We start from the raw sequence: 15,422 nt of genomic DNA, 5'->3' as shown, positions 1-15,422 counted from the left end.
ATGTCCAGAGTAGGTGCTTGCACCACTTCTGGGGGAAGTCTATCCAGACTCTGGAGACTCAAACAGTAAAGTAGTTTTTCCTCATGTCAAATCTAAAATGGTCTTCCAGCAGTTTGTGACCGTAGTAAGTTAGTGAGGCACAGTTTCCCATTGGCAAAACTGTATTCATTCCTTCCCAGCAAGTCATGTTCATCCATATTCTGAACAAATCTTTTCAGTATTATTGTTTCCACCAGTTTTCCAGGAACAGAAGTTAGAGCCACCAGCCTGTAGTATCCTGGGTCTTTTTTAAATATGGGAGTCTCATTGGCGGTTCTCCAGTCTTCTGGTACCAAGGCTGTCTTTGGTGACAGGTTGCATACTATGGAGTTTGGCGAGGCAGGGGCCATTCACTGCCAGTCGAGCCCGTCCTGTGCTGGTGCCATTCGTTTGCTCAGCTGATCAAATGGCCACCAACTCAATTCACACAACCCACCAGACCAACGCAGGGTGCAACGTGAACTCGGAAGTGGGCTGGGATTGTTTTTTTTCTCTTTTTAAGAGGGTTTCTGATGACCCCAAACCTTGTGGATTCTGGCCTAGTTTTCCCAAGGTGCCAAGCCAGGCGTATCTGGTGCTTGCTCTGTGGTCTGAGCCAAACAAGAAAGCAACTCTTAAAAGCACACATGGAGATGTGAGGTAGAAATAAAGGGTCCCACAGCAGGACAAATCTGATGCAAGCGCCAGTCCTTCCATTGACATCAACACATCGTTGGTCCTGTGCCTGCTTCATCTGTCTTCGCTACACGGTCCCTGTGCTAATGGCACCCAGCTCATTTCTCAGACATGCATAGGTACTATACAGCTTTCTAGTCCACAGGGTCTGTCCCAAGGGATTCACAATTCATCCCTCTCTTCCCATTCCAGCTACTGGTGCCTGAGAAGATAGATGAATTGTCTATATTTACCATAGGTTACTCCCAGGTGGAGTTACTAATGTACATCGTGTTAAGCACTGGACTAAGTCAGCAAACACGGATCTGCTCTCTATGGCTTGTATCTTGGGGAAAGAGGAAGGCAGAAAAATCCTATACCAACCCCACATCTACACTCAGGAACTATGGCAGCATAAATCTACCAGAGCAATGGGAGATACCACTCAAAACTTCTCATTTAGATTCACTAAAGCTAACATTACTTAGGGAAATCAAAGCCATTTGCCTAAATAACTAGAATAAATAAATGTGGGCAAGGAGTAAAAACACTATCTGCTGAACATTACAAGGACTTCTTTATGGGAATAACTGACTCCGTCTTATTGCCTTAAAAATAAATGCACAAACCATTTAATGCCTGAAGTGTCTGTGGCGTGGGATCTAAGAGAGATTTATGGGATTTTAAAAAAATTAACAGTGAAGAAGAGAATGAAAAATGATCTCTCTCTCTTGGATACATATTAGCTCAAACAAAACCTGTCATTCATTGCTCAAGGAAATAGTTTATACTTTCTCTCTGCTCTAAAATTCATATGTACATTTTGCTGGGTTTCTGGTTGTAGCTGTGTTGGTCTAAGGACATAGGCCGGCGAGGTTTTTTGAGTAGAAGTGATATCTTTTATTAGATCTGAGTAGCTGGAAAAAAAGTTCTTGGCTCCAACTACTCAGCTGGTCTAATAAAAGACATCACATCTAATCATATGTAGATTCTGGTGTTTATGAAAGCGAAGGGACTAACAGTTTGGCTAGGGCCGATAACGTCCGACTACCGCAACTACTTGTGTCACTGAATCTCCTTCCTGAGCTCCGTCAGCCCTTGCTATTTCAACCTTGAACCACCGTGCTGCTGGGACCAACCTCAATCCTAACCTACCACAGCCTGTTGTACCCCAACCCTCAGTCCTCTCTTCCTCGTGCTGCACAACTTCTGTAGACACAACTCAACCAGATGCTGCCTGATGCTCCCAGTGATACGCTATCCCTGGACAAAGACAGATTGGTTGGTGATTGCAAGCATTCTTCACAGGGAGGGTTACTTTAAGGACCAAAGACACTTTGAGGATGCTTAAGAAGAGTGCTCTTATTCCTGCTTCCTCCAAAACTAGCTGCCCCCATCCATTGATAGTCCCCAAGACTAGAGCAATTGCACAGGACTAACTCAAGCAGCAGAGATGAGACTGGAGCCCAGGGGCACCTGTATGCAATGTTGGCTTGTTCTAGCTAAACATAATCTCTAGGTTTATTTGAGTCTCGCAATGCACCACGATGATTCCCATTACTGTTTTGCATATAATGCATTTAACACTCATAATTGGTTAATGCGTTATTATTAATAAAAAAATGCTAGAGGGCACCTCGTGGACAAACCGCGTCAGAACAGGGGAAATGGCCATTTTAGCTGTGTGCACAAATACACCTAATGGAAGTTTCGTGACAAAATTAAATGTGGTGGAACAACTGGCCACGGTAAAAATAAAACATGTCTGTTGGAGGTGGTCTAACTTGCCACAATAAATCGAAACCAACCACGATAACAAAAACCAACATGTATTTTCACATGCAACTAAGCTAGCGAAATGCATCTAAACAACACACATGGTGTACAAGGCCCCAGGCTTCTAGAAGCAGAGGTGCCTAGGTCAGGTTGCCGATTCATCTGGCACAGATCCTGTAACTGCGTTTTTAAATTCGGTAGTGGATTCGCACGCGAGGACTATCGTATCATGGATCATAGCATAGTGACAGCTTCCTTTTAAAATCCCTAAAGCTTTAATTGAAAATAATCAGTGGTGGAGGCTGTTTTAACAGCCCGTACTGGTTGATGTAAACAAACACAAGACTTGAAAGCTGTGAATGCTTCTGTTTGCATCTGCGCCTCTTTCACCAGAAAGCACGTTGTTGATTCCGTTTATCCCAAATACAGAATAAATGAATGCTTAATTTGGCAGCCTATAAATAATAAGCACACTCAATTACAGCGGCAGCAGCAACATCCAAAAATAGGCTTGAAATGACATTCCCGAGCCGCTAATTCCAACGCAAATTGCCCGAAGCCGCGTGCACGCGCTCGGAAGCCGAGAGGTAGGTGTGCTCCTCCCACTTCCAAATGGCCCCCTGGTAAACTTTGGCAGTAATAACTCCCGTCAGCACAAAACCTCTTCATGAACTACCCTCGTTACACTAATAACCCTTCATTGGCTCCCCAGGCCAGCGTTAGACAGACAGAGCAAGGGTAACAGTGCAATCCAGAAAGCTGCCTCTATCCACTCTTATTGCACTGACCGGACCGTCTTACAGCTGCTTTTGCACTTCAGGACGTTTGTGTAACGTCCGTGCTTGTCAGCGCGATGCAGGGCGCGTGACTAATACATATACTCCCCAGCCCCGCACTCGCTCGCAGGCCGGAGCAGCCAGCCCTGTCCAGATGGTGTCCTCACACTCCTCAGGTCTGGAACGAGACCAAACTCCATCTCTATGCATGATTTCAGGCAGGTTTTACACCCCGGGCCCCTGCACGGGGGAACAAAGGAGCCTGAAGATCTAAGGCAGGATCCATGGAGCAAGCTGACCCACAAGCTTTATTTTTTTGGCCCAATGTTCACCAAGCTACATAACGAAGGGGGTAGGTCACCCAGCTGGGGATGAATTCACACTCAGCCCTTCATTTTCTGAAACACTGATATTTATTACAACACCCATAAATTAAACCGAAGCTCTCCCATCCCTCCAGCTTGATGGATCACTGCGTGACACCTAGGAACCAGGAGTGCTGCAAAGTCACCTCAGCAGAGACGCAGGCTCCCAGCTCTGCCTGAAGCCCCACAATGACCCTTGATTTGCAAAATAAGATCTCCCTTCCCCAACACGGCACAGCTCCACGGGCTCTTGTGGGTGGAGAGAAGCAAATCAGCCCAGCAGCTGTGCTGGGCACGTTCCTGTTTTCGTGGCAGACGTACCAGACTGGATATCATCAAGGTTTCAGCCTCTCAAATAACCTTAAATCGCTTTGCTCTGGGAGCCTGTATAAACGTGCCGGGTGAGGGACAGGGGACAGTCGGGGACAGGGGCAGCCAGCCAGCCTGCCCTCTCGGGGGTCCTTCGCCCCCCAACACAGACTCCACAAAAACACCTCGCTGTGTTTCTAAATTGGAGAACACTTTGTTTAATTGGCTGGTTAGTGCTCGTTTTTCCTGCTCCTCTTGCCACAAGCCTAGCCTTAGGCCAGTAATTACGGGCAGAGCAGGTCAGCTGTCATGTTCCTACCAGCTCTCTGGCTTTTGCTGTTCTCACCTGATGACAAGTTGGCCATTTTTCCAAGCAGTTTGGGGTTGTTGCTCAACTTTGTTTTTTTTCCTCCCCCCTAAAGCAGGTCAGCCAGTATTTCTGCCAAGGTCTTAATTGTACCCATTTTCCTTCAGCCTGTCAGGACTGGCTGCATCTGTGAAGCTCGCAGAGGTAAGGTGTATTGCCTGCTACCTTGGTGCGTGTTTAGCACAAGTCTCTCGCTCCCGATGCTCCCCCCTCCTCCTCTCCAGTCACGTTTCCGTCCATGGTCTCTTCTTGCGATGAGGCTGTGCATGAGGGTTTGCTTGCATTATTGGCTTCTGAATACCTGCTGCTTTTCCTGTAGTTGCCTGGATCCCCGGCAGCAGGGAATTAAACTCTGTGCGAAAGACTTTTACTTTTCCTGTTGAATGAATGCAGCTGCTCTCATCCCCATTGAACTTGCACAGGGAAGGAGGCCTATCCCAAGGGAGATGCCAGTGAGCCCAAGGCTTCACAGTGATAAGCCCTTGCTTTTAAGTACTGACCACTGAAAGCATCACTCTTCAGCTGAGAAGCAGTTTGGGCGAGATGAGAGAAGCACAAGGCAAGCTTCCCAGAGGGGTCCGTCTGCACCGGGTTTCTTAGGGCATGCAGTTGACAGGCTTCACTGCTCCCTGACAGCACAGTAATAAAAGATCTTGCACCTTTCACTAATGCTCCACTCACCCTCACGTGAGAAAAGCAGTGGCTTTGTACACAGAGGACTTCAGACCTTTACGCCAGAGCAATGCAAATCACTGCAAGGCAGTCCTCTCCCCAGCCCCACACTGTTTACACCGCCTGCTGCAAGCAAGGAAATCCCTTCGTGGTGTGAGCCTCAGCTGCTTTGTATGTCAAGTTGTAGTTGGGGGGCGGGGGGGGGCAAGTCTGCTTTCTGGGGTCGAAATAAGAGAGGAGAGAGGCCAGGGGAGAGCTTGGAAGAGACTCTTCACTTACTTCCATGGGCTGCCTGAGGGCGGGGAGAGCACAGTGCCGTCAAAGGGAACTGCTGGTAATGAATGATGCTGCTGCAGACCTGAAATAATTGCAGGTGACAGTGCTGTCATTTTTTATCTGTGCGCACACTTGCAATGTCAGCGGGCCTCTTCGTAGTCATGGGGTTTTTTTAATTTTTATTTTTTGGTTTTTTGAAAAGGAGCTTGAAAACGGCAGTGCAGCAACCCCGCAGCGAGCTTACAAGTGAGGCTCTCTCCAAGCCGGTGCCCGAGATGACGAACAAAACCCAGAACATATCTAAGACCGACTTTGCACGCGATCGAGGCCAGCCACTGCCACACCAGGAAGAGAAGCCCTAGGTAACACTTCACAGCGACAGGCTTTCAAGCACCCACGGAAGGAAGATTTAATAAGACATGTCTAGCATCTTGCATAGAAATTGCTTGTTTAAAAGGTAAAAAAGCAGCTACAAATGCCAACATTTTTACATCTCTGTGTCCTGGGTCGTAGCGCTAATCTACGTGTTTGATCCCCATTTATGCAGGTTGCTGTTTCTACCTAAGGAACAAAAATAAATTCATACACAAACATTTAAGTTGACAATCCATTTAAGTGGAGACAGTTCCCCAGGGCTGACAAACTGATGCTGTTCCTCCCTCTCGTCTTCTGGCTTACTTCCTTACCAGCTAACATGTCTTAGATTCATAGAAAATTAGGGCTGGAAGGAGGAGATCTAGTCTTCCGTTATGGCTCCAAGTCTCAGTGAGCTTAAAAAGCCCTAAATTTGGCTTGCTCCCATCATTATCTCACTCCTTTCTCTGATGCCATACCCATCGTCTCCTTGTCTCTCTCTACTTGGTGTCTCCTGTTGCCTCTTGGCTAACAGGGGAGACCACTTGTACTGTCCAGCTCCCCTCCACCATGTTGTATTACAGAAGATGAATCGCAGAAGTTTCCAGTTGAGAACTTCTCCATTTCTGAGGACAAATGGGATATGTACTTCCCATTCATTAACGCTCATGTCCCATGTTCTTGCCATTGCTCAGAGATGAGATACTGACCCAAAGACTGATGCAGGAAATCCAAGCCCTGGAGAGATTTGGGAGATGATCAGGATCAGGATCGCACCACTCCAGACCAGGAGGTGCTTGGGGATTCTAGACAGAGCCGGGATCGAAGATTAGAGCAGCCCCAAGATAAGAAGAGACCGGGAAACCACCTGTCCAGCTCTAGGATACATTAAACAGGCATGAGACCAGCAGTGAGACGTCACCCTGGGAATCACCGTGCTGGCCAGACTGGGCTGGAATTCTGTAAAATGGGTTTGGTTAAAGTGAAACCACCCCCAGTTGTTACAGATGAAAATGTTGGTTCCCACTGAAACCCACAAGCATCTGCAGTGAGACCAGGAATTCACCCTCTGCATCACTGAGGACTCTTCTGCTAGGTACATGGCAGACCGGCAGCAGTGGAGAGTAGGAAAGAGGAAAAGTGCAGCCTTGGAGATTTATACTGCTTCCCCGTAGTACAAAGGAGGATGTAGGCAAGGCACGGACTAATCCGAGCTGTCGAGGAAAACAAAAGAGAATTGAAATTCCAAGAGAAGACCCCGTGGTTTTACTCTTCAGTTATGAACCGAGATCTTATAACTTCTCTTGCCAGCCATCCATAAAACTTACTGTCAGGCATGAAGTGTCTGGAAGGCAAAGGAAGTGCCAGCACATGTTTTATGCTGTTGCTAATATGCTGCAGCGGGTCTGGATCACTAGATAAAATACTGAAATGGAGAACGTGGACGTGCTCCCTTAAGGAAAACGTGAGCAAAGGCTGCAGTGGGAGAAATAAGGGGCTGGATCGGGATAGGGCAGGTAACAGTAAAGCAGGCTCAATAATACCCAAGCAGAGGGGACCCAGACCATGCAGGAAGTCAGGCAGCAGAGTACTGGGCGTAGATGTCTGCTGGAGAGGTCTCAGCTGTCGGAAAGAGGTGCCGTGCTAGCTCCCCTTATTACGGTACCATGGGCTCAAAGAGAATATCTACCACCTTTGAGCCCCGTGTTTTCCAGGGCTGATTTTCAACACCAGCAAGTAAACGTTGCCTCTGGGTTCTGCGTAGCTACCAGTGACTCTAAGGACCCATAAAGGCAGCCAGGAACGGCTGGAGGGCACTGGGGCCTTGTCTAGGTTGCAAGATCATGCTCACTGGGAGACACATCTGTGCGAAGCACCTCATCTCTGACGAGGCAGCTTGTCCTTGCTTTGACAGCTGAGAACTGAGCTTCCCAAGGGACCTGAGCTAAGATGTCAGGAAACAATTCAGGAGTAAGAACAAACTTCACAATTGCCTGGGTGGCTTTTTCTTTCTTTTTTAAAATTTTTTTTGCACATGGTAGTCCTAGGAAAAAACATGCAATTCAGATGGTGCTGCCAGCCTCTAGTTCAATGAGACCCTGGTATTCTCCATCTCTCTTCCTCCCAGCACAAATGAAACCAGAATCAAGTGAAGGAGCAATAGGAATCATTTGAAATGATCTCCTGTGTCATAAGGTAAGAAATACAGGTGGGCAATAAGGATCAGAGGACAAGTAACCCAGATCTTCACCTGCAACATGAACCAAACCAAAATGAACCCCCTCTCGGAGGATGCACAGAAACTCTGCACCTTCTGGTTTTGGCTAGTCCTCCCAACCAAACCTCCTATAACCTCTTGAGATACCCAGTTGGGCACAAACTAGGAAAACTTGCAAATCTTACAAAGAAAAGAAAATGACTGCAGCATGTCCAGACATAATGAGACCCAATTAAATTTGAAAAATCTGAAAGCCCTTCCGGTAAGCTGATGGAGTTTGCAGATGCCCAGTGAAACGGAACCCGTGAAGCTCCCGCGCCCCAGCCAGTGCTAACAAGCAATTCAATAAACTTCATGAAAAATATATTTTATGTACCGATAGCATCTCCATGTGTGACAGGTTCTGCAGTTGTTCAGAAATCAGTTACCAGCTGGATTATGGTCCACTAATGCTGTTAGATTTCTGAGAGACAGAAGGCAGCTTTCCAACCATTTGTTATTTTAATGATGAGGAATCGCACCATAAGCCTTGTTAAAACTTCATTTAATCTATTACAAAAGAAACAAAGACATTTAAAAGTGAACATTAAAAAAAAAAAACTCTCTTGGTCCATCAGAGCAGAAATTATAGGGCCTAGGAAAGCTTTGAAGGAGCGTTCATGGAATAAAATGACCTGCTAATTAAGCAGCAGCATCTCAGGGTGGGCATCTAAGGCTCTCTGCAACGTCAGTGGCAACACGGTGCACAGTAAAAAGTCTGGAAAACCCAAGGGTGCAGTCACACAGTTGCAGTGCAAGAAAGGGCAAAAAACGTGACATGTACAAAACTCCCGTAGGGATCATGATGGGAAAGAGGAACAGGGAGAAGAAGCCTTTGCAAACGCAAATTCAGTTAATTTCCCCCAGCATAGAAACCCACCGGGATGATGCTTCATATCTGGCTTTGCGTCAGTTTGCCTACAGTCTTACGAGGGAAGAATGGATGTCCCCTCCCCCTCACATGATCACCTCGACACGTCAGGGGCAGACCTCAGGCCCTGCAGTGCAGTGAAGCTCTTCCTCCAGGCCAGCGTCCTATCCCTACCCACAAGAACAGGAGCTGAGCTTCCCTGAGCAGGGTCCTCTTCCCTGGACAGCCGTGCAGCAGCCCCAACAAGGGGAATCCCACAGTAGATGGATTAACCCCAATAATTACTTCTTGTAGACCATGACAGAGATTCCCCGGCACAGCAAATGGCATTTTCCAAGCATGAGTAAACTTTCAAGGGGGCTGAAGGCCAGCCTCCCACTCGGCTCTCGTGATTTTTTACCCACAAAACATAACAGCTTCAAACCTGACTCCAATCCTCTTGATGTTAAAACACTCATTGGCTTCCACAATTCCCAAGCCATTACCTTGTTTTGCTGGACTACATGGACCCAACCACAAAAAAAAAAGCATTTTAAGACCTGTAACTAGACTGGACCTTTCTAAGGAAGAGTCATAGAAATCATAGAGAAGTGGGGCTGGGAAGGACCTCCAGAGGTCATCTAGTCCAACCCCCTGCCTGAGGCAGGATCAGCCCTATCCAAACCATCCCAGAAAACCATCTAAACTCTGCATAAGACTATCCTCAACCCTAACACAACATAGACCCAAGACCCTAGCCTGCCACAGGGAAAGCAGGAGAATCGCACCAGCCAATTTCCTGCTTCTATAAAATGTTAAGAGCTAGGCATGCAATTCCCAAAGAAAACATGGCTTGAGTCCCTTAACCTCTTTTCCAAACGCACCATGAGGATCTAGCTGTAAAGTTTTACTAGATAAAGACACTGGGGAATGGGGAGAAGGAAGAAGAGAAAACCTCTCCTTCATTCTGAATAAAGCATCTGTTCTAGAAGCCATTTTTTAAAATCCATTTTCTTCTCTTTGCTATAGAGAGAGAAAATATCAAGTAAACTTCTGACTGGCTCTCAGCTCCCAATACCAAAAAAACCTGATAAATAAATAAAAATGTTTTTCATTGGAGTGAATACAGCACATTAAATGTTAACTACCCCAGCCCCACATATAGAAAAAGAAATTGGGCAGCTTGGGGTGGTTGGGAAACATTTGATGTAAAAATAAATTCTTAGGCTCTGAAATCTTCAGAAAATAAGATCACTACTAGCCAGCCAACTCCTCTAAAACCCTCTATTTTTGCTATTCCTTTTCTCCCCAGGCATGTAACACTTTGAAATATTTAATACTATTTTACATAGTATTTCCCTTGCAAAGGGTGGTCAGACTGGTAAACTGAATGCCAACTAATCCTGGAGAGAGAGAGAGAAAGACCCAAATAACCCACCTTAATTGAAAGTGGTTTTGGAAAGAAAAAGAACATGGATAACATGATCAAGTGATCATTAAAATAGGATTACAGAACATTTGTATGAAAACAATGTTAATTAAGAGAAACCTGGTTAGCTTCTACAAAGGAAAAATCAAGTCTCTCTAATCTACTAGAATCCCACATCAGTAAAATAATGCATACACGGAAATCAATTAAGTCACACATTGTGGACTTTCAAAAAAACTTGGAAGTCTTTTTGAAGATAGCATTCAAGGAACTAAACTAGTCATCAGCGAGAGGGAAAGTTCAGTGAAATGCCAGAAACCAGGTAAGAGACACAAGACGCATAGTAGGAATGTGCGCCAAAGGGTTACCGGTAACATACCCCATCTTTCCAAAATAAAATATAACATCCTGGTCTTGAGAAGTCTTTCTACTACTTGCAAATGAAATGACTCCAAAAAACTTTGCTGGAAGAACCAAGAAATCAAGCAGGGGAAACTGGGATATGAAATAGAAATCCTTGTGAAAAACGAATGTCTTCGGTAATAGCCAAGACAGCTTAGAACAGGTGCAGTTGTGTCTTTTTCCGCGAACATTTCTTTTCAACACATTAAAGCCAGTCTTAGAAGCAGCAGATGCTTTTGCCTTCTTCTCCTGCTTAAAAATTGTGCATTGAAGAGCCCAGACATTACAATATGTTTTCAAGCACTGTGTCCAGAGATCTAGACACATGACGTGCCCACCTGCGGATTGGAAAGGGGAAAAAAAGATAAAATATGCATTTCATCTCTGCTTCTCAACTTACCTACAAATGTCAGCTCAAGCCCTTGCTCCTCCAATTGATAGCATGAACATGGTCCAAACTCATTTTCATTTAAATTTCTTCATGCACCACATCAGCTGTTGTCACATCCTGACACCCTGTCTTGTTGTTTTACAATGTGATGCATTGTAACACGATATGATGTGAACATATTTCATTCAGAGGAGCTCACTAATGCCATCAGACTCCCGAGAAGCAGACAAAGTGAGGGAGAGTTGCATTATTTTTTAGCACCTGACCTAGATTTATTAGAACAGGTGGAATCGGTACAAAATGAAAAAAAAAAAAACAGGGCCAGAGCACATTGTATTTGAAACAGATTGAAAGTGGTAAGGTTCCTAGTGGACTTCACAGAGTCTCTGCCTCTTTTTCATTTTTGAGATACAGAAACGCTGCGCAGAGCAGGGTTACTTGCATGCATGAGCCCTTTTATGCATGCTTAAATCCCTCCACTGCATGTTAATATATTCATAAACATCTCTTTGAAACAGCAATGGCAGCTTTGTATCGTACTACAAAAATGCTCATCCACATTAAAATTACTTCCCAGGTGCACTGTGAGAGCCAGTTACTCTTGGACGTGCATGGCAACAAAATGCCTAACTACAATATACCCATTTTAACAAATAATTTTGCGCTGCTGGCAGGTGCCATCTTAGCGACTGTTTTCCCAGTACATCTCCACATCATCCACACATATGGGCCCTATCCATACAATTTAGTAATTCAAAGCTTCTTTTAATAAAAACAAAAAAACTGCTATTCCTCTACTGTCCCTTGAACTAGTCATTGCAGCAGAGGTGGCCACAGAGGCAGGACTTAAAAAAGGAGAGGCTAGGAGTCACACAAGTTAGTTTGGGAAGGGTCTTCTAAGCAGAAAGGCAGCATGGAAGAAAACAGGGAGATCTGAATAGGAGAAGCAGGCAAAGACATGCTCAAGGCTGGTACCAAGAGGCAAGACCTTCAGTAGAAAATAACCTCTGGTGCCAGCAAGTGTGTTATCTTTCTGCAGCCTGGATAATTTCAAGGTGGTTTCTGGGAGAGTGCCATCAATGCAAAACCCATCCTATTGCTTACTTCTCTATGTACCTTTATATGGGAGTCATGTCACCTAACAGGTTTAATAGGTACTAATCTGCAGCAAGTAATGACCTATAACAATTAACCCGTACATTATGATCTTCCACGCTAACCACCGTGCTGTGGCTATCCAGGAAGCATAACACTGCATAACTGCACGAGTTAACTACTGTAACTCCAAGGTCAAGAGAAAGAGTAACCCAGTTTGCCTGGCTCAGTTCTTACTCTGTTGTCCCTTCCTATACAGCAAGGCTGACTGCTCAGCTGAGCGCACTTGACGCCGTCACCAGTCTAACCCGCCACGCAACTAGCTTGATGACATATTCTTGCCATCACCTGCAGAAACGCTTAGAGGCCCCAGCACCAAGAGTTGATTGTAGTTGACAGTCGGCTGTAACATCATATTGACTTGTGTGAAGTTTCCTAATGCATAAGGACTTTTGTCATGTGCCAGTGCTACTTATGTTAAGAGATCCATTAGGAGTGCGGTGATCTAAAGAAAGGTCAGCTCTCACATTTAATATCAGAAGTGTCTCCTTAATTTAAAGTGACAGGGTGCCACACTCCCCGACTAACTAGAGGCCAAGGTGGGGCTGACATCTTTATTTTAAAGCTAATGATGTGCAATTAGGTTGGCACGCAGGAAAAATACAGTCAAGCAATTTGGTAAGGCGATGGTTGCTGGTGCATCATGAACAATGATACATACATACGATAGATAGGGACACAGGTTGTAGCCACGTTGGTCTGCAGGCAAAACAGTAATCAGAACTCTTGGGGAGGTGATATTTTTTATTAGACCAACTAGATAGTTGCAAAAAAAGTCTTGATTTGCAAGCTTTTGGGCACACATGAAATGATAGAACTATTCATTAAAGCCCTGCCTGAGTAGCGTGATGGAGACAGCACTCAGTCATTGAAAAATCACCCAAAATCATCAGCTGTGCTTTCCTGCCACATTGCCCCTGAAAAGGCATAAATGGGAAGCCAGCATATCCAAAGCTAGAAAAGCCCCTGGCTCAGCACACACAGTTCAATCCGGACAGCACAGGACAACGTCCCAAGGAAAGGCTCAGAAAAGAGATCTGAGCACTGGAGTGGGCCCAAAACAGAACTAGAAAAATCTATTATTTGTTTTTTGGCCTAACAGCAGAGAAGCACACAGGGCCTCAGGACTTTGGTCTACTTGCAGCAGACTACCGTCTTTAAAGGGTGGCCCCTCAGCCAGGCTGCGAGGCATGCAACACAGAACTAGCACATCCAAAACACCTCTGACCTGAGGAAGGGGCTCCAGAAGGTGACCGTCCAGCAGATGTTCACGACTGGCCAACCACAGACCTACCCACAACCTCAGATCCAAACATTTCCCAACTCTGGACTGCTGGGAAGCGGAAATCAGGATTTTGTAGCTAATAATCCAAGTAGTATATGACGGGATAAACATTCAGCTCAGAGCCGGTAATTCGAGTTATTGGAAGGGCTCTAGCTCCCAGGAATCGAGTCCACCTCTATTTTTTAAAAAGCACGGTTTCCTCTGTTACAGCAGCATGAATGACTCCAGCCACCTCTGTGCAATGGAGAAGGGTCCCTGCCATTCAGCAGAGTGACTATCATTACAGCTGCTGTTAAAAGATTGATAATCCAGTAGAAAATCAAGTGCCTACCTCCCATGGGATTCAGAGGCAACAGAATGAATCTACAGGTAGAGGGGGGGAAATGGCAGTTCCCAGCTCCTGGTATTTGTCCCATCAAGAAAAAAAATTCTGATTTTTCTCTATGCTTTTGTCTGGCCAATTTTCTTCCCTGCATTCTCCATCCATCAGCACCTCCTCCCCCAAAATGCCTCCCTCCACACCCGCTTGAAAGAAGGTGGCATTTGATTTCTAACCTGTATTGAAAATTCTCATTAAATGCCACAGGAATAGGGGGAAAAAAGGGTCCCGCAGACGTCTGCCAGAAAATGTAGCACAGCAGTTAGCCAAAAAGCTTAACGGATCCAACATAGGAAGTGCCAAACCTTCTAGGTAGCAGTGTTATAGCTGTGACGGCCCCATGAATACACGAGAAGCATATTGCCGGGGTAATATAAGGACCTGAGGAAGGGCTTGTTGCATCTGAAAGCTTGTCTAACACCTTCCTCCGACTGCACTGTTGTTCCAATAAAAGATAGGATCCAAAAGAAAACCTACTTCTTGGACCTGTTCAATACCTTCTTTGACACCTGCTATAGAGTTGGAGAAGGACGACATAAAAGACACCTAAAGAAAGGTTAGCATATTTATTAGAGTTCTGTAATACTTTTCTAAAAGGGGTTCGGCGGTGAGGATTACTTAAAAGACTCCAGTTCTGGAAAGAGATAATTAAGGATTGTAAAATTCTATAAAGGGGAGCAAAAAAAAATTATGCTGCAAAATGCAGCCAGAGCTGAATATTAGGCCAGTCAGTCGAGAGGTGCCAGAAACTCTTATCAGTAGAAGAGGCTGAGACTGAGCACTTCTGAAAATAAAACTTAAGGTCCTTCATTGCTCCAAAACTTTTTTTTTTCCCTCTAAGTATCATTTCATCTCAGAGATATAAATTCAGATACGTTCGAGGTTACTGGAAGTGGAAAACCAAATTTCATTCCTGATTGATTTCGTCAGTAGATGGAAATGCTCATTTAATTGTTTCTTAGTATTTGACCTTTCTATTCCATTTGGTTAATCTCCATGATGATTAAATGGCATTCATAATATTCGCAGAGGGTAACGTCGAGGACTGGAGCATGAATGCCAATATTCCTCGGATGCCCTGCTGCGGGAGGCACCCTTGGAATGAACTCAGACAAATAAAACAAGCACATCCTGGGCTCCTGAAGGTTGGAAAGAAGGATCAAGTGAAATTTTTCCCCAAAGCCAGGGGCTGGTGTTTGCAGGCCCACACACACACACACACACACACACACAGCAAATCAACCTGCACTTAGCTCACATTACTCCAGGGCTGAAATTCTGGTCGGTTGCTAAATCTCTGAACCATCCCTTGTGCAGGGGAGCTTTAAACTGGAAACCTTTCATTAGCATAAGAACATCAGGCTTTGTCTGTACCAAGCCGTGTTGTAGTGGGAGATGTCAAAACCATGAACATGAGGGGAAAACATATGTATTCCTTTCCCTGGCAAGGCTGTACAAACCTATCAGGTTAAACCAGGATTACCAATTATTTTCTACTGTGCAAGGGTTTGGGATGGTGGGCAAGGGGAAGCAGCAGCATCCCCCAAACTCTGCTTAGAAGCCAAACTCCAGGGACTATGAATGCCAAAACAAGATGTCATCCCTAGCCAGGTTGTGCAAGTCTTCATGAAAATTATGCCTCTTCTTTCCCGAGAGCTTTGCAAACACAGTGACACCAGTGGATAG

This window comes from Crocodylus porosus, unplaced genomic scaffold (genome assembly GCF_001723895.1).
Source record: "Crocodylus porosus isolate Cpor-Errol unplaced genomic scaffold, CroPor_comp1, whole genome shotgun sequence".
Lineage (NCBI taxonomy): Eukaryota > Metazoa > Chordata > Crocodylia > Crocodylidae > Crocodylus > Crocodylus porosus.
Note: the sequence above shows the minus strand (reverse complement) of the source record.